At 42.4% G+C, this 26,663-nt stretch overlaps 2 long non-coding RNA genes across 2 annotated transcripts in view; both read right to left on the bottom strand.

Moving 5' to 3' along the window:
* Positions 1–19,930, bottom strand: part of Gm36601 — a 56,312-nt gene extending 36,382 nt beyond the window's left edge. Inside the window, exon 1 of the long non-coding RNA XR_003949034.1 lies at positions 19,890–19,930. This is a non-coding gene — a long non-coding RNA (predicted gene, 36601). The remainder of the gene's footprint in view (positions 1–19,889) is intronic.
* Positions 19,931–24,069: 4,139 nt separating this feature from the next.
* The window catches only part of Gm36283 (predicted gene, 36283), a 34,366-nt gene continuing 31,772 nt past the window's right edge, over positions 24,070–26,663 (bottom strand). The window contains exons 2-3 of the long non-coding RNA NR_155870.1: positions 24,464–24,717; positions 24,070–24,152 (exon numbers count right to left, since the gene is read on the bottom strand). This is a non-coding gene — a long non-coding RNA (predicted gene, 36283). The remainder of the gene's footprint in view (positions 24,153–24,463; positions 24,718–26,663) is intronic.

Genomic DNA, 26,663 nt, shown 5'->3' with positions numbered 1-26,663 from the left:
TCTCCAGTGACACATCTGCTGTTAATCCAACCCAATCTTTCGCCCCAGAAGCATGCTTTCATCTTTAAACGCCTGCTTTGAGTCTTAAATATCTGTGTATAACTATATGTGCATATATATCTTCATATATCTTCAGTTTCTCTTCCAAGTGAACTTTTCTCTTTGACGTCCGTGAACATATGGTGTATATTCAAAATAGTTACTCTTGTGTTGCTTCCATCACCTTTCTTAGTTGTCTTACCACTTTCAATAAGACAGAATGATTTTCTGACATGATAGAGTGTTACTTAGAGTCAGAAAGATGGGTCCAAGGTTTGCTTCTCAGCTTTGCTAGGGTGTATTCAAAGTAGACCTTAGTCAAAGGTCTACTGATGTAGACCCACCACTAAGAGAACACTGTCTGAAGTTTCTACCTAATCTTTTCACCGTGCCTGGTGGGACCAAAAGCTACTACCAATCTTACTTGTGCTGCAATCCTGCAATCGTTGCTCTTCTTGCTACTTTCTGATATTTGTTTTTCTGATCTCAGAGAAACACACATACAAATCGATGCTGAGCCCAAACCTGTGCACTAGTACAGGACTGAATTCTCTTTCTGTTGCTCTCACTCCTTTCTTCTCTTCCCCTCTCTATCCCTCACCATATCCTATTCTTTCTCCTCCCTCTTCCTCTCCTTCCTCCCTTCTTCTCAAGCTCCATTTGTGAGTACTCAGTGTAGAGGAATTTTAATCTAGCAACATGGCTGCTCTGGCAAGGGATCACATCCAAAAACCTTCTAGGTTTATGTGATCTGGCTGGAATGACATACCTTTAATCCCTCTATCTGGAATATAGACACACCATTAGTAAATGCCTTTAATCCCAAACAATGAAGGTAAAGTTAGTTTGTAGAAGGAAGCAGCTGTGTTTGAAAGTGATATCTAATTAAGAAACAATGTGATGAACCAGAGAAAGATTTGACAGAATGAGTCAGAGACAGGATATGCCCAACCCTCATGAGACCAGCAGGAAAGAAAGGCTACTTAAGAGCAGTTCAGAATAGGTCAGGATGAAGGGCAGGTCAATGAGTGCAGTTGAGTTAAAGCAATTCAGTCAGTGCAGTTCAATTCGTGTAACTTAGAGGCAGTTTTTCTAAACAGACCAATTCAGTAAGAAGCTGAGGGAAGCCAGTTTGAATCAGTCAGCTTGGAGAGGAGTTTTGAGCTAGAACAGTTGAGTTGAACCAGCCAGCCATAGTTCAAAAAGAACTAGAAAAGATAAAGTTATTCAGCAGCAAGCCTGCAAGAGGACAATTACGTCTGGGAAATAAAAGTTACTTCACAACTCAGACCTTGTCTTCCCTAACTGCGGTCTCTACATTTCCACTTGACTGAGAGTGCCAAGCTCTGCTTTCTCAACATAGGAGGGGACAATAATAAGAACTGAAGAAATTCTCAGTGGGATACAAGAATCATACACACACACACACACACACACACACACACACACACATACACACACACTCATGGAGAGAGACAGAAATTGGGGGAAAGAGAGAAAGAGAGAAAAGTTGTAGAAAATAAGACTGAAAATATTATAAAAATAGGACACTGAAATCCAGGAAACCCAATGTCTTAGTAATAGAATTCCGCAGAAAAAGCAAAAGAAGGGACATTATTATCAATAAAGAACATCAGAAGTTACCCCCATGCTCACATAGTAAATGCACGTGATTCCAACTATGTGCCTTACTTGACTGGATTCTGGTGCCTCTCATCCCTCCTAATGCTGCGACCCTTTAACACAGTTTTTCATGTTGTGGTGACCCCCAACCATAAGATGATTTCACTGCCACTTCATAACTGTATTGCTACTGTTGTGAATTGTAATGTAAATATCTGATATGCTCCCCCCATGGGGTTGCCACCCGCAGGTTGAGATATGCCAGACTAGAGGAAGAAGAATAGAAGACAATCGTTCCCAAATAAGAAGAGTGCTGTGTTTTTCAAAAACCCAAAAGTTTCAAGTGACAGTAAATGCATTATTAAAATTTAATGAGTTAAAGATTTTTACAGTCCTCATACAATACATAGGGAAGCTAAAGCTGACACAGTTGAACCAAGTTTGCTCCAAATCTTAGAGCTAAAATTAATGGACCAAGAACAATTCTCAGTCTTCCGGCTTGAAATTTGTTCCTTGCTCTGTTGTCTGGGACATCTGACCTCTTCCCACCTTGCTAATCCGGTACTTGGGTCAAGGGATGCTCTCTTAAAAAGCTAGCTTCTTCTCCATCTGAAATTATGATGACGGGACTACATTCTCAGGTATCTGGACAAAATATGAAGACTAGGAGGCACGTAGCAGAAGACCTTGCACATGGTAAGCAGTCAGTGATTGTTACTGATGATACTAATGCTAATAAGAATACAGATGAGTTGAAATGCTATTCAACTAAGTGTTAGGCATGCACAAATGAGTCCAAGAGCACTGATCCATGGGAACAGACAGCCTCAGGAATCTCTGAGGACTGGTAGATGTGTGCACAAGACACTATGGCAGCAGAGAGAAGAAACATTTAAAAGGGGGCTAACTGGCTGAATGTGGATAAAGGAATTTTCCTGGAGATGTACAGTTGAATTATGAAGAACATATAAAAATGATAGTAGAAATAAAGGGAAGGACAATACGATATCTAGAACTTAATATCACTGTGGTAAGGGATAAAGGACTTAAGAATCAAGATCCTTTAAACAGGTGAAGGATAACTATTATAATACCTCAGTGGTAGTGTGGAAGGTCAGCATAAGTCCCTAGGTTCAACCCTCAGCACTAAAATAAACAAGATAACTAGCATCAGAAAAAGTGACACATGAGCTGGGAATTATACACTATCAAGGGTGTACTGGCTTTGCTATATATACTGTGACTGTTTCATTTCTAATTGTATGCGTAATCTCTTTATTAGGGTTCATTTTCCACAGCTAACATTTTACTTACAGAATTGGCCAACAAAAATAATGAACTGGCAGAGTGGTAATTATTCTTTAATATATTATATAGAAATAGCCAGGCTTTCAGCAAGACGAGTAAAAAAAAAAAAAAAAAAAGTTGACTCATTTTTATATGATTTTTATCTGTTCCACAATAAAAGTTTTAAATTTAAAGAGTCACTAGTTGTCTTAAAAGAAGACATTTCAGATCCATGTGATGAGTAAGAAGTGAGTTCCCAGGACCTGACATTGAACCTGTAGAAATGATGAATAGAGAAGGCATACTAAGTGATTGTGATGGTCTTTATATGCTTGGCCCAGGGAGTGGCACTATTAGAAGGTGTGGCCCTGTTGGAGTAGGTGTGTCCCTGTAAGTGTGAGCTTTAAGACCCTCATCCTAGCTGCCTGGAAGTCAGTATTCTGCTAGCAGCCTTCAGATGAAGATGTAGAACTCTCACCTCCTCTTGAACCATGCCTGCCTGGATGCTGCCATGCTCCCACCTTGATGATAATGGACTGAACCTCTGAACCTGTAAGTCATCCCTAGTTAAATGTTGTCCTTGTAAAAGTTGCCTTGGTCGTGGTGTCTGCTTACAGCAGTAAAGCTCTATGACAGTGACAGCTTGCAGAACAAGCAACATGGCTACTCAGAAGAAAACATCAAATACCGAAGAGGCCCCAGCCAGCACTGGAGTGTGGGTCACACCATTTTCCCACAGCCCCACTTATCTGACAGAGTTCTACCAGAGGGTTAATTCCAGCACACACTGTCCCAGCTTGAGGCCTCCAGCTCAGAAAGTGCAGCGGATCTAACCAAGGTTAGAGTTAGTTATCTATGATGTTAGCATGGGCTCTGACTAAGATAAAGCAAGCTGCACCAGGGACTGCAAGTGTCAGTGATATTTCAGAGAAGCCCTGGGTGCCAAGGGTCAATCTAAATTCAGCCTGACTCTTTGGGTTTGAAATGGCAGCAAGCTGCTTAAATGGTTACCCACAAACAGTGTCTGTACATTCCTATACTAAATCTAACAATGCAGGAATTGTGGCTTACCAATTCTTCATAAATCAATTTCCATGTTTCCTCCTAAATTAGGCCATGTTTGGACAAAATTAGCTCAAAATAGTTATTAGTTATAGGTGGTGGTGGTGGCACATGTCTTTAATCCCAGCACTTGGGAGGCAGAGGCAGGCGAATTTCTGAGTTCGAGGCCAGCCTGGTCTACAGAGTGAGTTCCAGGGTAGCCAGGACTACACAGAGCAACCCTGTCTGAAAAACAAACAAACAAACAAATTTTTAATGAGTTACTTATGCAATTATTCTTCTCTTTCTATACAAATATAAAATACATTTACTACCTCTTTGAGTTCATCTAAACAAAAAAGGAATCTGAATCAGTGGTCCTTTGAGAGTCAAGAATTGTCTCAATTGTTAAAGAAGTAGAAGCCTGGGCTGGTGAAGCAGCCCAATAGTAAAGGCTTACGCATGTGAGTTTGATTCCCAGAATCCAGCCCATGGAAAACAGAAACGAGAACTGACTTTACTAAGTTGTCTTCTGACCTCATTCATGTCCATGGACCATGCCTTGTCCTGTCCCCTCACATTAACAAAAAAATTAAAATGTGAATTAAAATACATACACTCACACACACACACATGCACACGCATACGCATATGCACACGCATACACACGCATGCAATAAACTGGAACAAATAATTTTTAACAAAGCCAACAAAAGAAGCCAGAACTATTTGATGCAGTATTTAATTGCCTTAATGGAGTGTCATTAAAATTCCTTCCCCCAATAACTACTTGAGATGCAACACTGGGGAACTGGTCTAGTAGATGCAGTTGCAAGCAACCGGGATTTTTGCCCACCCAGAAAGTCAACTGTGAAATGAAATGCAGGCACAGTGAGACCCAGTGCGAGTGTCCCACTTTCTGCCTCTAGTCAGGGTCGCAAAGATTCCCTATACAACACCAGAATCTCCAACTCTCATCGTGTTATGGATTCACTGCAGAGCAACACCCTTCCTTCTGTGTGTGTTTAATTCCCTGGAACACAATCCATTTTCCCTCACCAGGAATTCTCAGTGACAACACCTTGAGAGCAATTATTCTCAGAGAACGGCTCACCCAGTTCCAAGCTTCATTTGTCTTTCCCCACGGGTCATTTATCACAGGGAGGTGGTTCTCAGAGGCAAAGCTGACTGTGTTGTCTGTAGGATCTCCTGTGTATTATCTTTTGCCAGCACTGAGCAAAAGGAAATTATTTTGCACTCTGTCTGAGTGGGAGCCAGTATAGAAATAGAGGAAATCAAAGCAGCAGGGAACATCACATTTTTGGAAGAGTCCTCTGACTTTTAGTGAAGAGATAGCACCTGATACCACAATTTACATATGCAGCTACAATCTCCCCTCTACCAAAGACTTTCTTTCTGTAGTGGCTGTAATTATCTTTTCTAAAAAATATTTTTTAAGATTATTAATTCACCATTTCCCCCTTTCTGCTCTCCAAACCCTCCCATACACCACTCCTTCCTCTCTTTCAAATTTATGGCCTCTTTTTTTTTTTTTTTTAGTATTATTTATTTAATGTAAATGAGTACACTGTCACTGTCTTCAGACACACCAAAGAGGGCATTGGATCCCATTACAGATGGTTATGAGCCACCATGTGGTTGCTGGGAATTGAACTCAGGACCTCAGGAAGAGCAGTCTTAACCGCTGAGCCATTTCTCCAGCCTTTTTTTTTTTTTTTAAGCTAATTGCTGTTATAGTTAGTGTGTGTGCGCACATGCATGTATATATATTCCTAACTACATAAATACAGCCTACTCATTCGAGACAACGTTACACGTCTCTATATGTTTTCAGGACTAACTCTTTGGCTTTGGATAACTAAATGGCATGTTCCTACTGGAGAAGTTATTTCTCCTGCTCTTAGCATTCCCTAGTTGTCTGTTAAGTCAATTAGAGTGTAGATATGTGCCACGGTATATTGCATGCTTAGCAGTATTGTGTCATGCTGTTAGCTTGTGTGGTTCAAAGTCATCACAGCTAGGAAGGACTCTTGGTTACTTCCCTCCTTTAGCAGACTGTGTTGTACTTTCTGGTATTACAACAGGATCCTGGTCCTTAGTAGGCCACCAGACCTTAGCAGGACTGATGCCCTGATGGCAGTATCATTCATGCCTTGGAACTCAGCTTGTAGGCAGCAAGACCTGATGAAATGAGAACAAAGACCTAATCCATCAAGTCCATGGTTCTGGGGAAATCTCTAAATGTACTAACCTTATTTTTTGGCTTCTATAGTTTTACTTCTGGGTAACTGTTCTTGCTAATTGAGATGTGGTGTGGTAGTTTGAATATGCTTGGCCTAGGGAGTGGCACTATTATGAGGTGTCACCTTGTTAGAGTAGGTATGGCCTTGAAGTAGGTGTGTCATTGTGGGCATGGGCTTTAATACACTCAACCTAGCTGCCTGGAAGCCAGTCTTCTCCTAGAAGCCTTCAGATGAAGATGTAGAACTCTCAACTCCTCCTGCACCATGCTTGCCTGGATGCTGCCATGTTTCTACCTTGATGACAATAGACTGAAACTGTAAGCCAGCCCAAGGAAATGTCCTTCTAAGCCTTGCCTTGGTCATGGTGTCTGTTCACAATAGTAAAACCCTAACTAAGACATGTGGCAAACCAGAATCTGGTTTCGGGCTTAGACAATCATCCTGAGAAAGGAGTGGGGATGTACTCAGATCCTAAACAACCAGTGTAGTCACCAGCCAGCTAATAGCAAACTTACTGTTGGCTTGAACCAATGTCCAAGTGGTCTCCTCTGGTAGATACCCCACAGTAGTACCATGGAAGCAAGTTCTCAGAGAGGCAACTTTCAGGTCAGTTCCAACTAGGGACTTCTAGGTCCTGTGTCTGAAGTGCATGGTGTCTTTAGTAATAAAGACCTACCATCAACACCATGGACTTACCATCATCTTTTGGGGATGGGGGTAGGGAGCAACTTGGGGCAATAGCAACAGCCTGTAATCTTTGAGGTTAGGAGGGGGATGTCTCTTCGACACCCCTAGCAACTCAAAAGAAGTCTTCTCATGACTAGTATTTGGATTTTTGATATGTTTTCTATGGCTCTTAGAGGGAGTATTTTCAGAGCAGATGGGACTATCTCATTTAAAGTTCTATATATATGTATATTATAGGTATTTTAGGTACACAGTCCATAGTATGGTTCCTTCTGACTTTCTCAGACATCCTTATTGCCATTTTACCTGCTCACTCTTTCCTTTGTATTTCTCTCTCCCTTTCCAGTTAAAGGCCCTCTATCTTAGTTAGGGTTTTACTGCTGTGAGCAGACACCATGACCAAGGCAATTCTTAGACATCATTTAATTGGGGCTAGCTTACAGGTTCAGAGGTTCAGTCCATTATCATCAAGATGGGAGCATGGCAGCATCCAGGTAGCCATGGTGCAGGAGGAGCTGAGAATTCAAACTCTTCATCTGAAGGCTGTTGGAAGAAGACTGGCTTCCAGAAAGCTAAGATGAGAGTCTTAAGTCCACGCCCACAGTGGCACACTCCTTCAACAAGGCCACACCTACTCCAACAAGTCCTCCTACTTGTGCCACTCCCTGGGGCAAGCATATACAAACCATCACATCCTCCCCATTTTTCCTCTTTTCCCTTCAGATTACTTGGACCTTGCTATTTACCTCTCTGTTTAAGATTTATTTATTTATTTTATGTATATGGACACACACACACTGTAGCTGTCTTCACACACACCAGAAGAGGGCATCAGATCCCATTACAGATGGTTGTGAGTCACCATGTGGTTGCTGAGAATTGAACCCAGGACCTCTGGAAGAGCAGTCAGCACTCTTAACCACTGAGCCATCTCTCCAGCCCCTATTCCCCTCTCTACAGAGGAGCTATAATTATCTTACAGTAACCAGGATGAGAAAATCGGGTCCTAAATGTGGGCATTTACACACACCCATTTCTGAGTCCTTCTCTATTTTCTCTCTGCCCTACCAGTAGAGTAAACACACTTGGCAGTATAACAGGGTCCATTTATAATAATTGAGGGATATTTAATTATTTTCATACACTCAGCAAATGTGTGAGTGCCTTCCATGCAGTAGACACAGGGAGAAGCAAGTCCTCGTCACTGGAAGAAAAATAGTTTTGATTTTTGGAAAACCACTATGGGCCACAGTGCCGTAACCATTGATTTCTGACTTGCAACTCTTAGGGGTAATCCATACATTAGATTTGTGTTGGGTGAAAAACACACAGAGCAGCATATGAAAATCAGCCAACGTGACACCATGGTAGCACAGTCGTCACACGCTAGGGAGCAGAAGATAAATGAAGCCAGAAAGATGTCTAAGCCACAGAGCTCAGTCACAGAGACACTCCTCTTATGTGGCCTCACCTCGTCTTCTGCCTCTTCCCATACTGCTTTTTCTGGTTACTCGTGTGGTCACATTATGCTTTGGCTTCATGACCTCAGAATAGTCAGAATAATGTAAATTGTAGCAATCCTATATCGTTCTCCTAACAAGTAAATACACACACACACACACACACACACACACACACACACACACACACACACAGTGGGTCAGCATGGAGGAAGACACAGATAGGTAAATACAGCTTTTCACTAAAGTCCCTTTTGCACTGTTATTATTTTGAAACTATTTACAGGTATTCTTTTGACAAAAGTTTTAAATTTTACTTTAAAATAAACTAATTTCCAAACTCAAACAAATTAATCCTTTTTTGGAGGCACTAGAGAGAAAATAGGATTTTTTTTTTTCACTCAGAGAAATCAGCAGGCTCTTAGACGCTCTTTTCACCCAGGCGCCGTTCCAGGGACTTGGTGCTTTTCCGCGTTGTTATTTCCCTCTCCCCGCAGCTGTGGATTAGGCTTTTGGCAGCAGAAATGTTTAAAATCGGGGAGATAAGGAAACTTGGAGGGGGGTGGAAGAAAAGAAAACTCCCCAAACTACACTCCAAATAGTTTTCTGCTCTCTTCAAACGATGCAGAAGCCACAGGCCCTCTGGTTCCTCTCTGTCAAAACAGGTATAGCAGCTCCAGCCAGAGAGCTAACCAGCCTGCCTTACTTCCCCCTCTGAAGTAAGACATCAATTTTCTCCACACTAATTTCACTCTTAAAGCACAGGAGAAAATTGCCCTGGTTATCTTGACAGTTTCCTTGGGGATGTGAACTAAGGGCAGGCTTCAAGCTGGCTCTTCCACACCTGCTTGACACTGGGCACTAAAAGGTACTAATGGCCTGGCTTAGGCCACCAACACTGCTTTCAATCAGACAGGGTCATTCACTTAAGTATATCCAATGGCACCAAGCCCAGGGGAAGAGAGCTACCAAGCAAGTTATGGGATGATGGTCTGTAATTACCCAGAATCCAAAGCAAATGGACATTTTTTTGCAACCTCACTCATTAATGATGTCCCAGTACACTCTCAGTCAACAGGCTTTCGCCTTTAAGCCTCTTCCAATTCTACAACCAATAGGCTAATCAGTCAATAAATAAATATTACTTTTAGTCATTTATTTTATTTATTCATCTCTTTTGGGATATCATATTAGAAGGAAACATATTTTCTATACTCCTGAGTATTGGAATATTCTGTAACATAACACTGCATCTTCCCAAACATACTTTATAGCCTATTGAAGAATTCAAAATGGTGATTTCGCTGTACTGAAAGAAACAAGAAAGAAGGACATGGAAATATAAGTGAAACACACACACATGCATGTACTCTCATACATGCATATTTAAAGAAACTAAAATAAATTCTACCACAATTTAAAATTAATCTCTTGTACTATTAAATATATATATATATACATATATATCAGCCTCACCATATATTTTCTGATAAATATATGTATATACATATATACACACATATATATGTGTATATACATATACATATATTACATATATATATATATATATATATATATATATATATATATACACATATATATCAGCCTCACCATATGTATTTTCTGGCATATATATATATATATATATATACAGATATAGATATAGATATAGATATAGATATAGATATAGATATACACACACACATACACACACACATATATATACATATATAGACACACATATACATATATATCCTGCAAAATATTAAATGCTGTTATGCTAATATTTTTTAAATAATTATTTTATTTATTTTATGTATATAAGTATACTGTAACTGTCTTCAGACACCAGAAGAGGGCATCAGATCCCATTACAGATAACTGTGAGTCACCATGCAGTTGCTGGGAATTGAACTCAGGACCTCAGAAAGAGCAATCAGTGCTCTTAACCACCGAGTCATCTCTCCAGCCTGGTAATTTTTTTTTTAATGGCAAAAAATAAAAACATTAAAACCCTGGGAAAACTTAAAAGGAAAACAACATGAAAGTGATAATTGTGTCATTTTGCTAGAAAATATCACTCAGTTTCGAAAAATAAAAATTAGATAGGACTGAGAATTAATGTGCAAAGATGTCCCCTTGTGAACATAGAATGATACCATTTTTGTTTTAAATTATTTTTTGTGTAGCTGGGACAACTGTGACAGAATCCACCAGACTGTTAGTGAGTCTTGGTGCATACAATTACATGCTAGCAAAAAACCACTGTGGTGGCATGAATGAACATGGCCTCACAGGCAAATATGTTTGAAGGCTTGGTCCCCAGTCAGTAGAACTGTTTGAGAAGGATCAGGAGGTGTGTGACCGAGGTTGGGCTCTGAAGTTTTGTAAGCCTATGCCGGCCCAGAGGTCTTTCTCTTCATCTACTGCCTGTAAACCAGAATGTAAAGGTCTCAACGTCTGCTCCAGCTCCACGTGTGTCTGCTTCCTGCCATGATGATCATGAACTGATGTGAACGTAACTTTCATTCTCCTGTAGTAATTGTTGTCTCTGAGGCCTAGTGCCTCAACCTGCTAACCTAGGCCTAGTCCTGGGAGCGTCCAGCCTCCGTACAAGCTAACCTAGACTTAGAATGTTTTCAGCCTCTGAGATGTGCTGCTGACTAAGTTCCTTCACAGTTCTTTCTGAGCTCTGGCTGGCTGGTTCAACTAAGCTGTTCTGGCTCAAACTCCTCTCTCCAAGCTGACTGACTTAATCTGGCTTCCCTTGGCTTCTCCTGAATTACTCTGCTTGGCATCAAACTACTTCTAGCAAGCAATCTGTTCTAATCTTCTGGCTCCTCATTCTCTGGCTCAGTCTCTCCTCACCTGTGTCTAGCATGTTCTTTCTGCACCTGTCTCTGTAAAAGTCTCTTGGTAAAACTGCCTCTGCTTTCTCCTCCTCCTCCTCCTCCTCCCCCTCCCCCCCTCCTCCTCCTCCTCCTCCTCTTCTTTCTTCTCCTCTTTTTCCTGCACTGCTCTTTTAAAAAACTTCCCTTTCCCTCTCTTCCATAGCCTATGCTGTAAAATCTTTCTCTAATTCGTCATTTTGTCTGCCACTCAATTAGACATCACTTTCAAACATGAATACTTCCTTTTACAAACTAACTTTACCTTCACTGTTTGGGATTAAAGGTCCATGCTAAACTGGGCACTTGGGAGGCAGAGGCCAGTGGATTTCTGAGTTCAAGGCCAGCCTGGTCTATAGAGTGAGTTCCAGTACAGCCAGGGCTCCACACAGAGAAACCTTGTCTTGAAAAACAAAAAAAGAAAAAGAAAAAAGAAAAAGAAAAACAGAGAAAAGAAAAGCTTTAAAGGTGTGTGCTAAAGGCTGAGCCAAACACGTAAAAACAGGTTTTGGGGTTTGTTTGGTTTTTTTTTTCCAGTAAATAACAATAACAATCTCGGGGTTCACAGTGTGATCCAGTATCCTGCAACAGACTAACCCTCAAAGCTATAAGCAAGCCCCAATTAAATGTTTCCTTTTTTAAGAGTTACCTTGGACAGGGTGTTGCCTCACATCAATAGAACAATAACTAACAGTAACTAAGTGACCAGTAACTTTTAGGAGGTGTGGCCTTGTTGATATAGTGTGTCACTGTGGGTGTGGCCTTTACTACTCTTCATCCTAGCTGTCTGGAAGCCAAAGGTCTGCCTTTGGATAAAGATATAGAACTCTCAGCTCTTCTAGCCCCACACCTGCCTGGATGCTGACATGCTCCCACCTTGGTGATAATGGACTGAACCTCTGTACCTGTAAGCCAGCCCCAATTAAATACTGTCCTCATAAGACTAGCCTTGGTCATGGTGTCTGTTCCCAGCAGTAAAATCCAAACTAAGACACTAAGACAACTGCTTTGAATTGTTATCTTAAGGAAACATCATTTTTACACCAGTGGTGTAAAATGTATTGTCGGGGATGTGAGAAAAGTTATCCCTCTCCTTAGGATCATAAGTAATGTAATAATTCTATGAAAATATGTCCTATTTTTAAAATATCTAGCGGATATTATATGCCATAACTGCTTCCATTTCTCAGAAGGAATCTCCTTCAGTAACAGCACTGGATATTTAGGTCTAGTTCACAGATGAAGAAGAAAAAGTAACTGAAATAGAAGCATAACTCTAATCAATGGGCGAGCCACGATTTGTAGCTGATCTGCGAGTGAAACTGATGCTCTTCCTATCAGCATGATGTATCTGGTAGGTACTCGACTCTAAGGCATATCTTTAGCCTTATTCCAAAGTCAGTTATCTTCTCGTTTTGGAGACTGAGTCACCTATATCCCAGGCTAGCCTAGAACTCTCTATATTGCCAAGGAGGGTCTTGAACTCCTGATCCTCCTGCCTCTGCCTCCTGAGTGCTAGAATCACAGGTGTGTGCCATCATGCTATGGCCAGTTTTGCAGTGGTGGCATGGTAGGCAAGGACTCCAAGAACTGAGCTATAGCTAACAGCAGCATGAAAGTGTATCATCATCATCGTCGTCGTCGTCGTCATCTTCATCTTCATCATTTACAGAGGGCTAGGGGTTTATCCCATGCCCCTATGCCTGCTAAGCATGAACTCAACCAATGAACCATATCTCCAGCACTGAACTTAATTAATTATAAATGGAAATTTATAATTTCATCTCATAGAGTTGCTTAACAGCAACCAAAGGAGAAAGTTTGCCTAGACTTTAACTAGTCCCTTTTATTCCGTTCATAAGCCTACAGACCATGTGCCCTGGCACTCAAAATCAAACTCTTCCTGCCTCATCTTTTATTTTTTTTAGATTCGCTTATTTATTATGTACACAACATTCTGTATGCACGTATGCCTGCACACCACAAGAGGGCATCAGATCCCATTACAGGTGTCTGTGAGCTACTATGTGGTTGCTGGGAATTGACCTCAGGACCACTGGAAGAACAGTCGGTGCTCCTAACCACTGAGCAAACCCCCTTGCCTCATCTTTTAACCTTAAATCTACTTTAAAACACTCTCCCAGTGTAATCTGTCCAGATTCTCCAAATCACTCTAGACCTGCTGCCTTCTCAGAAAACCTATATGTTGAATCAAATCTACAAGCTCCTAAAGGCTAAGGCCTGTACCCACCTCTCCCTGCCCAATAGAGATGGTAGTATCACTTTCACATGAACAGGAACTAAAGAATCATAGACTCCTAGTTATCTCATCTAACACATTTTCAGCTCTTGCTGGCACATGGCTTGTCAATGTGTCCAGGTCTGGCCTTAAATGTGTCTTATTTGTCAGCAACTCTGTGGAAAGGACGGTGGCCAACAAGTTTTAGAGGGAAGAGCTCATTATGGCCAAAGAACAAAACTCAGCAGGGTTCAGAACATGTAAAGCCTACTAAATAAGAAACAGGAGCGTACAATAGGTATCAGAGAGGAGGGGTCTCTGTCTCCTGTAGCCCAGCCTGCAACGTGACTGGGTGGATGACTGAGACCCGATTCTCACTTGGCTTCAGTGGCCAGAGCTGCTTCTCATCCCATCTCTTGCTGGTCAGAAGATCATGCTCCCCCGGGGGCCTTGCACTTCACGATAATGATTCATTATTTATTCCAGCCCCAGGACATTTCAAATGAGTGTTTCAACTACTGCTGGTTATTATATTGGATTTAACTCTCCTGATGCATTTATTGACACCACGGGGGGTCGCTGAGCTGCAGCTCACTCTCCACACCACTCTGAAGCCGCATCCTTATTTGATTTTTTTTTCTTTCATGAACACTGAAACCTAGCCTAGAGAATCTCTCCTGCAATAATTAATCTAAATAAATACGTTTGTGAGTTAGCTAATGAACATCTTACCAAGCTGGCAGAGTAAAAGATAATGGCACGAGTTGTACCAAACTGATTGGTTTTTCTCTTAAGGAACATGCCAAACCATGCCCAGACCTGTGCCAAGGTAACCATCGGGTGGGAACCACATCTGGAGACTCCCTAAGCAGCTCCAGAGGAAGGGGCTGACAAGCCATATACTGGCATGTGCCGTTCTCATTCTTTCTCTTGGTGGCATTATGTAAGTGCTGTGGAGTAGAAACTGGAAATTCTATCTGCTCCTCTTTGATACTTTTAATCTTTCTGACTGGCCTTACTGCTTCCGCTCCTGTATCCCAGCATCCCAGCATCCCAGCATCCCAGCATCCCAGCATCCCAGCATCCTACAAAAAGACACACTAGGACATCAGAAAATCCAGTGGGCTGCTCCAGAATAGGGCTGGAAAACCAAACTCTTTGGTATCAAGAGAAGAAAGGGAACAGCATCAAAAAGCCCCCACCCCACCCCAAGATCTAGATGCAGTGAGTGAGCCATCATCAAACCCCACCTGAACATTGTCACAGGTTTTCATGGCTGTGTTTGTTCCCCTCCTAAGAAAGACCTTAGAGCAGTGGTTCTCGACCTTCCTAATGCTGTAACCCTTTAATACAGGTTCTCATGCGTTGGTGACCCCCAAACTATAAAATTATTTTTGTTGCTACCTCATAACTAATTTTGCTACTGAAAGGTGTCTCAGCTCCTGAGACCATGGGGAAAATGTGTTTTCCAATGGTCGCAACCCACAGATTGAGAACTGCTGCCTTAGAGAGGTGGAATGAGAAGACAGGTCATGTACGTCCCAGATGTTCCCAGATGCTCAGTCAGAGGTATTCAGTCATGTTTGTACTGTAACAGTGTTTGGGTTACAGCATCCATTGAAGTTAAGCCATAACATTGAGAAATGACTTATATTAACTAACTAAACAACTGTCTTATACTGATCTTGGAGCATTTGGTTATGGAGCTTTGGGGTTGGGGGAGGGGATCTCTATTCTACTTATTTTGTCCAACTTGGTGCTGAACTCAGTAAAAGTGGTCAATTCATAGCTTTGTATATGATAGAGGCCAAGGACAGAAGGCACAGGTTTGGGCAGGATTAAGGGAATTCCTATTTGCCTGCATTTTCATCTGCACACTGTTGCTACACTGCTTGTTCTAAAATGCAAGGCTTGATGGAGCTATCCCATGAGGCTCAATGGTTCGAGGTCACCCGTGAAGCTATCCCACGAGGAACCCCATTCAGTAGTTCAAAGTCACCCGTGAAAAACAGTGTCTCCCTCCTTCCAAACTTGCCACAAAATCTCTCTGATGTGATCCAACAAGCCCATCCACTATTCATTTTAACAATGAGATGTTGGTAGTACCTGCTAGACAGTAATAATAGATACTGGTGATCTTTGTATCCAAAGAGTCTAAAAGAGCACTTAAAAACAGCAGCTGCTGGGGCTGGAGAGATGGCTCAGTGGTTAAGAGCACTGATGGCTCTTCCAGAGGTCCCGAGTTCAATTCCGAACAACCACATGATGGCTTACAACCATCTGTAAGGAGATCCAATGCCCTCTTCTGATATGTCTGAAGGTACAGTGTACTCATATAAATAAAGTGAATAAATCCTAAAAAACAAACAAACAAACAAACAAACAACCCAGCAGATGCCTTTGGACTAAGAAAATAAACAAATGGATAAATATGATATTTTCATAAAATTTTGCCCAGTTTTGATTCAAAAGTTGCTGGTTCATATTCACAGGAGGAACAATTAGCATAACTATCAATATTTATAGGAATAAAGCATTATCATTTTGTTGGTTTGGATGAGAACACCCTCACACGCTCATATGTTTGATGACTTCATCTTCAGTTAGTAATGAGATCTGACGTCCTCTTCCAGTGTGTCTGAAGACAGCTACAGTGTACTTACATATAATAAATAAATCTTTAAAAAAAAAAAAGGATGTGAGCCCTCAGCTGGTCCTGCCGCCATGCCCTTATTCTGCAATCGAAGACTCTGATTCTCTGAAACCATAAGCTCAGTTAAGTGCTTTTTATGTTTATCTTTTTATTTTTGGCTTTTTGAAACAGAGCCTTTGTGTGTTCCTGGCTGTCCTAAAATTCAGTGTAGATCAGGCTGTCCTTAAACTCACAGAGATCATAATGCATCTGCCTCTGCCCCACTACATCTGCTTATATGCGCTCCTTGATAAACTGCCTTGGTCATGGTGTTCTGTCACAGAAGACAGTCATTTATCATCATCTACCAATATCAAAACCAAGCAAAGCCACATCTGCCTAACCTTGGTAAGAACTGGGGGCAAAGAATTTGAAGAATTTACCTGTGGTTCTTTCCTTCCTTCCTCCCTCCCTTCCTTCCTTCCTTCCTCCCTCCCTCCCTCCCTCCCTCCCTCCCTCCCTCCCTCCCTCCCTCCCTTCCTTCCTTCCTTCCTTCCTCCCTTCCTTCCTTCCTCCCTTCCTTCCTCTTTTTCTCTTTCTTTCTTTTCTTTCTTTCTTTCTTTCTTTCTTTCTTTCTTTCTTTCTTTCTTCTGAGACAGGATTCCTCCATGTAGCCCCAGATATCCTGGAACTTGTTATATAGACCAAGCTAGTTTCAAACTCAGAGATTTCCCTACCTTGGCCCCCTGTGTACTAGGATTAAAGGCATCTGCAGTGACCATCAGCTTATTTTCTTAGTCTTAAAACTAATACTTCTATTCTCTTAACATTCCAAAGGGCCTATAGCCAACAAACAAGCCATTTGATCAAAAAGAAAATTGTAATCCAGTCATCTACTGAGCAGTAAATTTGTTAGAATCTCAATTCTTTAGTATCATTCAGTCATTTAAAAAAATCAATTAAAGAAACAATTTATTAGTGTTAATATACCACACAGCTCATAAGTTATAGACCACTATGTAGTATGGAGTGAACCATCACATAAAAGTTCTCAACAGATATCACTAGCAGACTTGCTTGTTCTTTTAAACAGATAGGAGAATAACTCTGTAGTCAAATATCACATTTGATCTCACATGTCAATGTCAGCTTTGGGTCTTCAGACCCAAATGTGTGGTTCATTTGAAAAATTCATAGAGACCAGGAAACTATTAAAGAACAATAGGGGAGAGGCTGTCAAGGAGGGGAGATAAAATGTAGTGATATAAAGACATAAAGAGGAGTAATGGAACAGGAAGGGTTAAATGGAGCAGGGTGTAGGAAGGCTAGGTAGTAGGATGAGTATGAGGAGGAATAATTAATTCTAAAGGTCTTTCAAAGAATTTATATGAAAACCTAGGACTGTAGAAGCTTCCTAAAATATATGCATATATAGTATACATACATATATACATACATAAAAAGATACGCTTCTTATATTGATAGCTATAGTTAAGTACTAGTCAATCCTCATCAGAAAACCTCCTCCTCCTCCTCCTCCTCCTTCTCCTTCTCCTTCTCCTTCTCCTCCTCCTCCTCCTCCTCTTCCTTCTCCTCCTTCTCCTCCTTCTCCTTCTTCTCCTTCATCTTAAATGTTTATTTTATTTATATGAGTACACTGTCTCTATCTTTAGACATGCCAGAAGAGGATATCAGATTCTATTACAGATGGTTGTGAGGCACCATGTGGTTGCTGGGAATTGAACTCAGGACTTCTGGAACAGCAGTCAGTGCTCCTAACCTCTGAGCCATCTCTCCAGCCCCAAAAGCTGCTTCTTGCAGCAAGACTTCAAGAGAGAATAAGACACTGAAAAGAGTTCTTCCTCAAATGGAACATCAATCTCACACCCCTGCCCCCAAGGCCCCCAAGGGATCATCAAGGACAGGATGAGAGGACTGAAAGATTTAAGAGACAGAGATGGGGTGACCATCAGGAAACAGTAGTTCCTAAACACAACAGTGCTGCTGCATGTGTGCTACCACTCATTGTGATGGTGTGCATAAGACCTGTGGAAGCTCAAGGCAGACAAAGTCCCAGATTATAATCAGGGGATGGGGATTTGCTACTGGGATTGCTACCTTCTGAGAGAGAGAGAGAGAGAGAGAGAGAGAGAGAGAGTTTTCTTTAGGGTATGAACTCTGGTAGACTAACCATGCTCTAAGGGTTGGTCCAAGATACAAAGGTATTTGAGTAATCCAGAAAAGGCTTTAAAAAGAAACAAGAAAAAGAGAGAGAAATAGAAAGCCAACTGTTGGGTGGGTGGGGAGGTGGTGGATCTGGGAAGAGTTGAGGGAGAAGAAAGGAAAATGATCAAAATGGCTGATATGAAATTCTCTTAAGAATTTTAACAAACATTTACTGAAAAGACTAAAGTGGAGAGCAACTGAAGAGAGATGCTATGTCCAGCATATGCGCATGCGCACCTAAACCCACACATATGCACACATGAGCACATACACACAAAAGGACAACAAGACCCCTTGGTGCTCTCTGCCTTTCAGAGTCTAGAGCCTGACCACTGAAGCTCCCCATAGCCTTGGCTGTAGTGTCTCTAAAGCCATCGTGTCATCTTCACTGTTCCTGCTGATTTTAAGGTCACTACACATCTGCCAGCCACCACGATTGCTTGCCCTTCTCTCTCTACCCAACAGACAAGTCCTTTTTCTAATTGTGTTAGGCCTCATCCTTCCTGCACAAAACACCCAGCAACGACAGCAGCATGCCTTCTTCAAGGCCACAGAGCCTCCAGGGGCCCAGTCTCCCTGTCTTTCCAACCATGCCTCCTTTCAGTAGCTTCCCTAACACAGCCCCAGCCTCCTGGCCTTGTTTCCTCTATGCTGAGTCTAACCCCTGTTCTCCATGACTTCCCTCCCTCCCTCCCTCCCCCAGCTGCACTTTAACTATCTGTCTCCTTCCACTAAAGTAAAAGCTCCTTATGGCCAGAGTCATCTATCCTATGCTGTCCACGTCATCCTATGCTCTGTCCACGTGTTCGGGACCAGTTCCTGGCACAAAACCTACTTTACTAAATGCTTATCAAGTAATAGGACCTCCTCTTCAGAAATACTAAATGCCAGGTGTTAGACATGGCTCACCTGGAAGGCACAATTTTCCCAAAACAAACAGCTTATCTCTTTGAAGGGAATATTTCAAACCACTCTGTGATAAGAATGTATCCCAAAGTAAAGGAATGACGCGTCACGGGCCAGGCCACGGGCCATTGGTCTTTCAGTCCTAGTGGATTAAGATCTTCCAGCATGATTTCAGCACCCAGATCTTCAGACTAAACCTAATGACTTATTTCCTTTCTCCAGACAATTGATAAACAGAAACTCCTGGTCAATTCTCAGTATCATTTACTCCATCTTTCATCTTTACAAACCTGTCGGTGTCATCTTAATGCAGTTATAGCTCCACTCTGTGGAAAAACATGGAAGGTAGGTTTAAAAATCCAACATCAGTGTGTTTCCTGAGTGAACACTGAGAAAAATCTACCAAACTATATGAGAATGGTCATCTATTAAACACACACACACACACACACACACACACACACAACAGAGAGAGAGAGAGAGAGAGAGAGAGAGAGAGAGTACACTGTCCAAGGCTATTGGATTCTTATTTAGGTAGGAAGTAAAATCTCTAAAAATTAAGTATGAAGCCAGGGTCCAATCTTTTTTATAATTTACCTGCTCTCTTTCCAAGCTTCCTTTTCTTATTTCCATCGGCTTAAAACGGCTTAAAGACATTCTGTTAGGTATTTCAACCCTGACAGTAGTTACTAAGCCATGCGTTTAAAGAATTCACAACCACAAAACACAAAGTTCATTCCGGTCAGACCTAGAAACGAAATAATTACAAGCAAATGATTTCCTATGCCTGGATGAGATTCGGCCATGGCAGCAAGCAGGGGCAGCAATGCCCTTTTCTGAAAAGAAAAAAAGGGGTGGGGGGCGAGAGAATGTTTTTCACTAGCCTATCTTGACCCTGGCCCAGGGAAAACGATCCATCACAAGGCTGCCAATAGCCAGGGATAATAGCAAATCAAGATCTCAGCACTGTCCAGCTGGCCCGGCTTCCTGATCAGGTGCAGAAGTGAATTCATGATCCCTTCCAGGAAAGCCCGGAAATATTTTAACCTGACTTTGAATGTGGCTGCCTTGAGATCGTGGGGCTACAAGCCGGCCGGCCACAGGCAAGCTGCATTTCTAAAGCGCAGAACCACTACTGTGGTCACAGCGGAGGCCTCCAACTGTTTCAAACCAGCTCCAAGGTGTGACTATTGGAAACAGTGTTCCCGTTCCCTCTGTAGCCTGCAAGAGTTTGAGGGTGAGCTCTGGTGTGCACCTGGTGTTTCACTGAACGCATTTAGAAAGCTTCAACGCCAAGAAACTAGAAACTTAGCCAAATTTATCTTTTGCCGGCCTGAGATAAAACCCCTTATCTCCACCCTCCTCAGGCTTCTGTCCCTCTTTAGGCCTCAAGCTCTTCTATCAAAACAGCCTTAAAAGCAGAGGTCTAAATTCCTTAGCTCTAAAAGAAATGTTTGTTGGAGCTTCAAGGATGACCTTTCCTCAAGGAGCTGTGTGGGCGGCAGAACTTGGAACTACAGCCTGTGCGAGAATCCGAAAGCGGGAGGTTCCTGCAACCTGCGAAACTGCACGGTATTGCAGCTGCCGGCTTGGCCCACGCTGTGGATGCAAATTCGTTTCAAAATGTCACACTGTAGACTCTTTCCTTGGGTAGGTCATAGTCCACAGATGATGTGTAAACAATTAATTTTCCCTTCAGGAACGTAAGTACAAGTACCTAAAAGGCAGGGTTAGTACAACTGACTGATCTCCCGTTTCACAAATAAATAAGAATTTATCGGCAGACATGGTCAAACCATGGTAAGCAGTAGATCAAAATGTGTGAGGTAGGGGCTGGAGAGATGGCTCAGCAGTTAAAGGCACTGACTGCTCTTCCAGAGGTCCTGAGTTCAAATCCCAGCAACCACATGGTGGCTCACAACCATCTGTAATAAGATCCGATGCCCTCTTCTGGTGTGTCTGAAGACAGCTACAGTGTACTTATATATGATAAATAAATTTTAGAAAAAAATGTGTGAGGTAGGATCGAATAAAAGATGAATTTTAGCAGTGTGGACATTAATGTGCCCAACTTTCTCTCCCAGAAACTTCTACCTTCGATATTATGAACTGTTACAGTGCTCAGTGCTCAGTCCTAGAACAAAAATAAGAACTGAGTCTATGACAGGCAGGTATTCACTGTGTGGATTACAATGATGAATAGGACTCAGCCCACCAAAAAAAAAAAAAAAAAGAGCCGGGCATAGTGGCGCACACCTTTAATCCCAGCACTTGGGAGGCAGAGGCAGGCGAATTTCTGAGTTGAGGCCAGCCTGGTCTACAGAGTGAGTTCCAGGACAGCCAGGGCTATACAGAGAAACCCTGTCTCAAAAAACAAACAAACAAAAAAAGCCCCAAAAAAAGACTCAGCCCACTACAAAGCAATTTGCAATATAATAGTTTTAGACAGAAATGTGTGCAAATAATATCAAATCACTCAAAATGAAATTCAGGAAATCCCCCAAATCTGGGCAGAGTTCTCTTCAAGGCTGCCAGCAGCTGTTTCTGCCTGGACCTGCTTTCCCTCCGCCAACAGTACAGAGGTCAATTAGAAGAAGCAGGCCTTTGCTGAGCCTGCAATGCTCACAATTGCCCTGCCCCCAACCTGTGGTTCCACCAGCCTTGACTCCCTGGGCCTGCCATCTAGCTTGCTGCTTTGGGTAAGTATGAGTTGAGTAAATATTTTCTTGAGGCTGAAAATTTCTAACGATTTGGGTAAACAGACTCCAGAGTTTCTGGGGCTGGGCCAACCACACTTTTTCTTTAGGAAAAAAACAAAAAACAAACAACAACAAAAAAAACGCCTCATCCCTTTTCTTTCTGCCTTTTAAAGACATGTGGATAATTTTTGGATTAGCTTCTCTCTCTCTCTCTCTCTCTCTCTCTCTCTCTCTCTCTCTCTCTCTCTGGTTTTATTGAGTATGGGACTGTGGACAAACCCTGTTTAAGAAATTCTCCCTTCACGAAAGTAGGCCTAATTTTACATCTTCAGCTTCCCACCTATATGCTGACAGAAGTCCCGCCCTGTAAAATCATCCATTTAAAAGGATAAACAGACTCTCAGTAAACACCACAGTGTTTATTTGAATAGGAAAAATATACATAAGTAGTGGCCAGCAAGATGGCTCGGAGAATCAAGATGCTCCCTACCAAGGGTGCGGAGCTGAGTTTGGAGAGAACTGTGAGGTTTCTTCTTAAGCCCACACGTATACCGTGGCCTGTGTGTCCCAGCCCCACGTACATACACATAACAAATTAAGAAATGCAAACTATATAAGTAGAACATTTTGTAGTTTAGACTCATAGAAACAAACAAATCCCAGAGATCGTCCCATCTCGTGGTTTATGTCATGATTTTGTTTCATTTCTGTCTCTTTTGAAGGGCTAGGAAGCGAGCTGAGGACCTCGCGCATGCGTCGTAATCACTGGGCTACATCTCCCAGTCCTAACTTTGTCCAGGGTCTCACCATGTAGCCACGACTGACCTTGAATTCACTGGGTAGGTCAGAAGAGACGGAAACTCGTGATCCTCCTGCCTCAGCCTCTCACAAAGCAACAATTACAACCCTAGACCATCAGACGTGATCTCTTATTTTATGAACTAAAGGATTCACTCCGAGTCTATTTACTCATTCGCTCATGCATAACAAGTGACTGCAGTTTCGGTAGCGTTGGACCCTGCCTTACCACATCACGCGCTGTGGAGGAGAGGCCAGCAACCTGCAGTTTAGCAAGTCTTTCTAACACACCCACAAGCCTGAGGAATTCTTCCCTGCGCCCTATTAGTCAGGTGTATTAGTCAGGGCTCCTTAGCTTAACCGGATTAAACAGAAAAGGGGATCTGTTAGGCCATGCATATGAAAATTTTAGGGGGTAATACTTCTTCCTGAATAATCTGTGAAAAATAGTATATATTTTTCAATAGCTTCAAATGCCCTGCTCTGTGAACTAAATACTACTCTGGTGGGGTTATCCACGCCTTACTCCCAGGTAAACCGCGCCTGCCTGGTTTCCCAGTGCCGTCCAACAGATATTTAGGCACGAGGTTTGCGGTATTCAATTCCGCCACCACATCATGTCCATGTAACCCATTCTTGCAGGATCCATGACATAGCCGGGAGTAAAATGCTCTCCGTGCTCGCATCCCGTCAGAGAGCTTGCCTTGGCTTCACGAACAGCCTCATGTTTGACCATTGTGTGAAAATCCTATCTGCTCCAACTCTTCCTTAAGCATAGTCTTAGGAACGCCTATTCTATCTCGGATCTGACCCATACGGTATAGCCGTTGATTATCATTCTGTCAGGAACTGTTGTAGCATTTCTAAAACCTGGTATTCATTTCAGTAATTGCACGTGATGATAAGGATTAGAGGAATTCCATGTAAGCCAATGGTTGGCTGATTAAACCTCACAGGGTGGGAGGGACTTACATATCAGATAGTAACTCTTACTTGCCAAGTTCCAATGTGTTTCAACTAACATGACGTTTGTCCCATTTGTCTTCAGTCTGTCTCACTCACCTAGTGGGTGTGTTTGAGAGAGGCTATTTGTGTTTAGTGCAGCTTCTTCCATTTTGGGAGACTTGTAAGGGGAACCTTCAAAAGAAGACAACGCCTTTATCGGAGCAAAATGGGGAAGGGAATGTGGGCAGGCTGGCGATGTTGCAAGTTCATCTTCAAGCAGATGGTTTGTTTCATATCTGAGCTGAAGTTACTAATGCTCTCGTTACTGAAAGGTGGCCACTCTCCAAAGCTGCTTCATCTGCAGCAAGGGACATTTGATTCCCATTTGCCTGCGTACATCCTTGGTCCTCCAGGTGATCTGCGCTCCCGAGAGGAAGAAAACGGCTGTTGTTATCACAGTAAAATTAAATAATAGCCAACAACCATATCTTCTGCTATCTCCAGGAGTTGCCTTGCCCTCCTGGAGATTCATTCAAACCCCCCCCCCCACACACACACACACACACACATACACAACTGCCTTCTTTGCCATTTAAATTGGAGTTTGCTGTGAGAGAGGGACTGCTAGCTTTTCACCAGATGCATTTTCTTCTGCTTTATAAAAAACAACAAGACATCTAAATTTTTAAGGCGGAAAACGGCAGCCCCCAAAATAAAGACATTTCTCACCTCCGTGTCATGTACGTAAGTTTGGCCAGTGAGGGCTCACAGAGGGAGTTCACTGGAAACGAGAACAAAAGATACCCTTTGCTTCTGATTCTTCCTTGCTGTTTGCTGAAACGCAACCCTGATGTCTGGATGGAGGGTGGCCCTCCTGAAGCTGGAACTGGGAGGCAGAATGGGCTCCTGCGTGCTGGAGACAGCAGACCGTTCAATGGTTCGGAATTTCTGCAAGCTCCTTGTGAAATCCTTGTGGCTTGAAACTGTTCATGGTAGGAAAAAAATTTTCACCATAGGAATTAAGCAAATGCTACACAAATCAAGACTGCCTCCTCGCTACCCCTTGCCCTAAAAGTCAGTTTCCTCGTACTCCTGTGGAAATGACAGAGAAGGGCCTGAGGCCCTGAGAGTGATAAACAGCTCATCTTTCAAGCCTTAGATGACAGAAAACTCAGTCCCCCTCTTGCCTACTTATTTCCCTGTCTGCTTTCTGCCGGACAAAACCAAACCCAACTGGAACAAATTCCCACACAGAACCTGGGATCCAGCTACCACAGCTTTGCAACTTTAAGGTAATCGAAAAGGAATTTTCTGACTAGTTTTGCCTAAGTCAAGGATCCACATCTTAGCATTGTCTGTAGCAGCCAGGGATGTGGGTTCCATGGTACAAACCTGCTCCCCCCAAACTGTCCTTGTAATAGGTTCTGTAAGTTTACACCCACAAAAGAAGACAAGGGCCAAGCATGGCATTCGAATTAGTTCACCATGCTACCAGGAACATACGGATCTTTAGTGTCTAGATTCTATATTGTCTAGTCTATATCCCTTTAAGCCTATATATCTGAATTATTTTTCAAAACTCCATCATAAATAATGTCAACATGTTCTTTTCATAATTGTTAGATACAGATATTCTGTACCTGCTTAGCCATTCAATACTGTCCCTCATTACCTGAGTTTCATGTCCTAGTTATTTCAACATGGCCTCCCTCTTCACTTAGCGATTCCTTTATGTTGGTTCTAACACACAATTCTAACCAGAAATGCCTGACCGGGGCTGTTCAAATGACGATGCTTTGCCGGCAGAAAGGTACGAGAGTGTGGCCTTCAAGTGTCCACTGCAGTGCAGATCAAAACACCCACGAGAAAGCAAGACAGTAATGTCCCCGAGACAACAGGGGGATAGAGAAGCCCTTTGGCTTAATGAGAGGCCAGATATAACTGCATCAGGGAAGAGTGGTCAGCCTCTATAGCTGGAGGCTTGTGATTTGGAGAGCTAAAGGGACAGCAAAGGCCATGGCCACAGTAGTGAACAGAAATGTGTTCCAATCAACTCTGACATAATGACCTTTACTCCTATTGAATCAATTGCCATAGACGAATTCAAGGATCTAAATTTAGCACTAAATTACATGTATTTAAATGAATTTGTGAGTGGTCTGTTATTAGTTCCTTCACTGGATCTCACACAAGGCTAGGAGATCTGAGGTAAAGCATACAAATAGCAGACTTTTATCAAGTACAAGAGAATATCGCAGAATGTGACAAACCATGCTCCCAGAGAGGAAGTGGGCTGTTGTGTCCATGATCACAGTCTCCTTAGTAACTTCCATAAGATGCCGTAGCATCCATGAGGCCCCAGTTCCCTCACTGATGTCTGATCTTCAGATGGACATACCAGTCTAACTAGATCAATAGGACACAAAAGCCAGCGCTATTAGAATGTTCGCACAATCTCCTTTGAAGGAGATGCTAGGAAGGGATGTTCCCTCTCCTCCTCTGCCTCCCCAGAAAGGAGGGAAGTACTGTAGAAAGGTAGGCTCTATTCCAACAGTGGAAGACGAAGACCCAGATAGGAAAAGAGAGAATGAAGAGAGCCACTGAACAATAGGGACTTTAAAGGCCATAGGAAGACGAGACATTCCTCTTATACCCCAATGGACCAGAAGAAACAGATTTAGGCTCTGACCAACATCCCAAATAAAAACTGGGGAGAGAAAGCAGAAAAGTTGCATCTTAGAGAAAGATGGACAGGCCCAAAGTTGGCCGGGACCGAACTAGGGAGCAGGAATTCTGGGAAGGAAAAGAAAAGAATAGTAGCCTTTAAAGGGATAATTATTCTACCTCCTTCTGTTTTTTTTGTTTTTGTTTTTGTTTTTGTTTTTGTTTTAAGAATGACTTGAGGTGAGTCTACCTTCCTGGGGTGGTC

Source organism: Mus musculus, chromosome 10 (genome assembly GCF_000001635.26).
Source record: "Mus musculus strain C57BL/6J chromosome 10, GRCm38.p6 C57BL/6J".
Taxonomy (NCBI): Eukaryota; Metazoa; Chordata; class Mammalia; order Rodentia; family Muridae; genus Mus; species Mus musculus.
The sequence above is the reverse complement of the archived record's forward strand: the minus strand, read 5'-3'. Positions and strand labels throughout refer to the sequence as shown.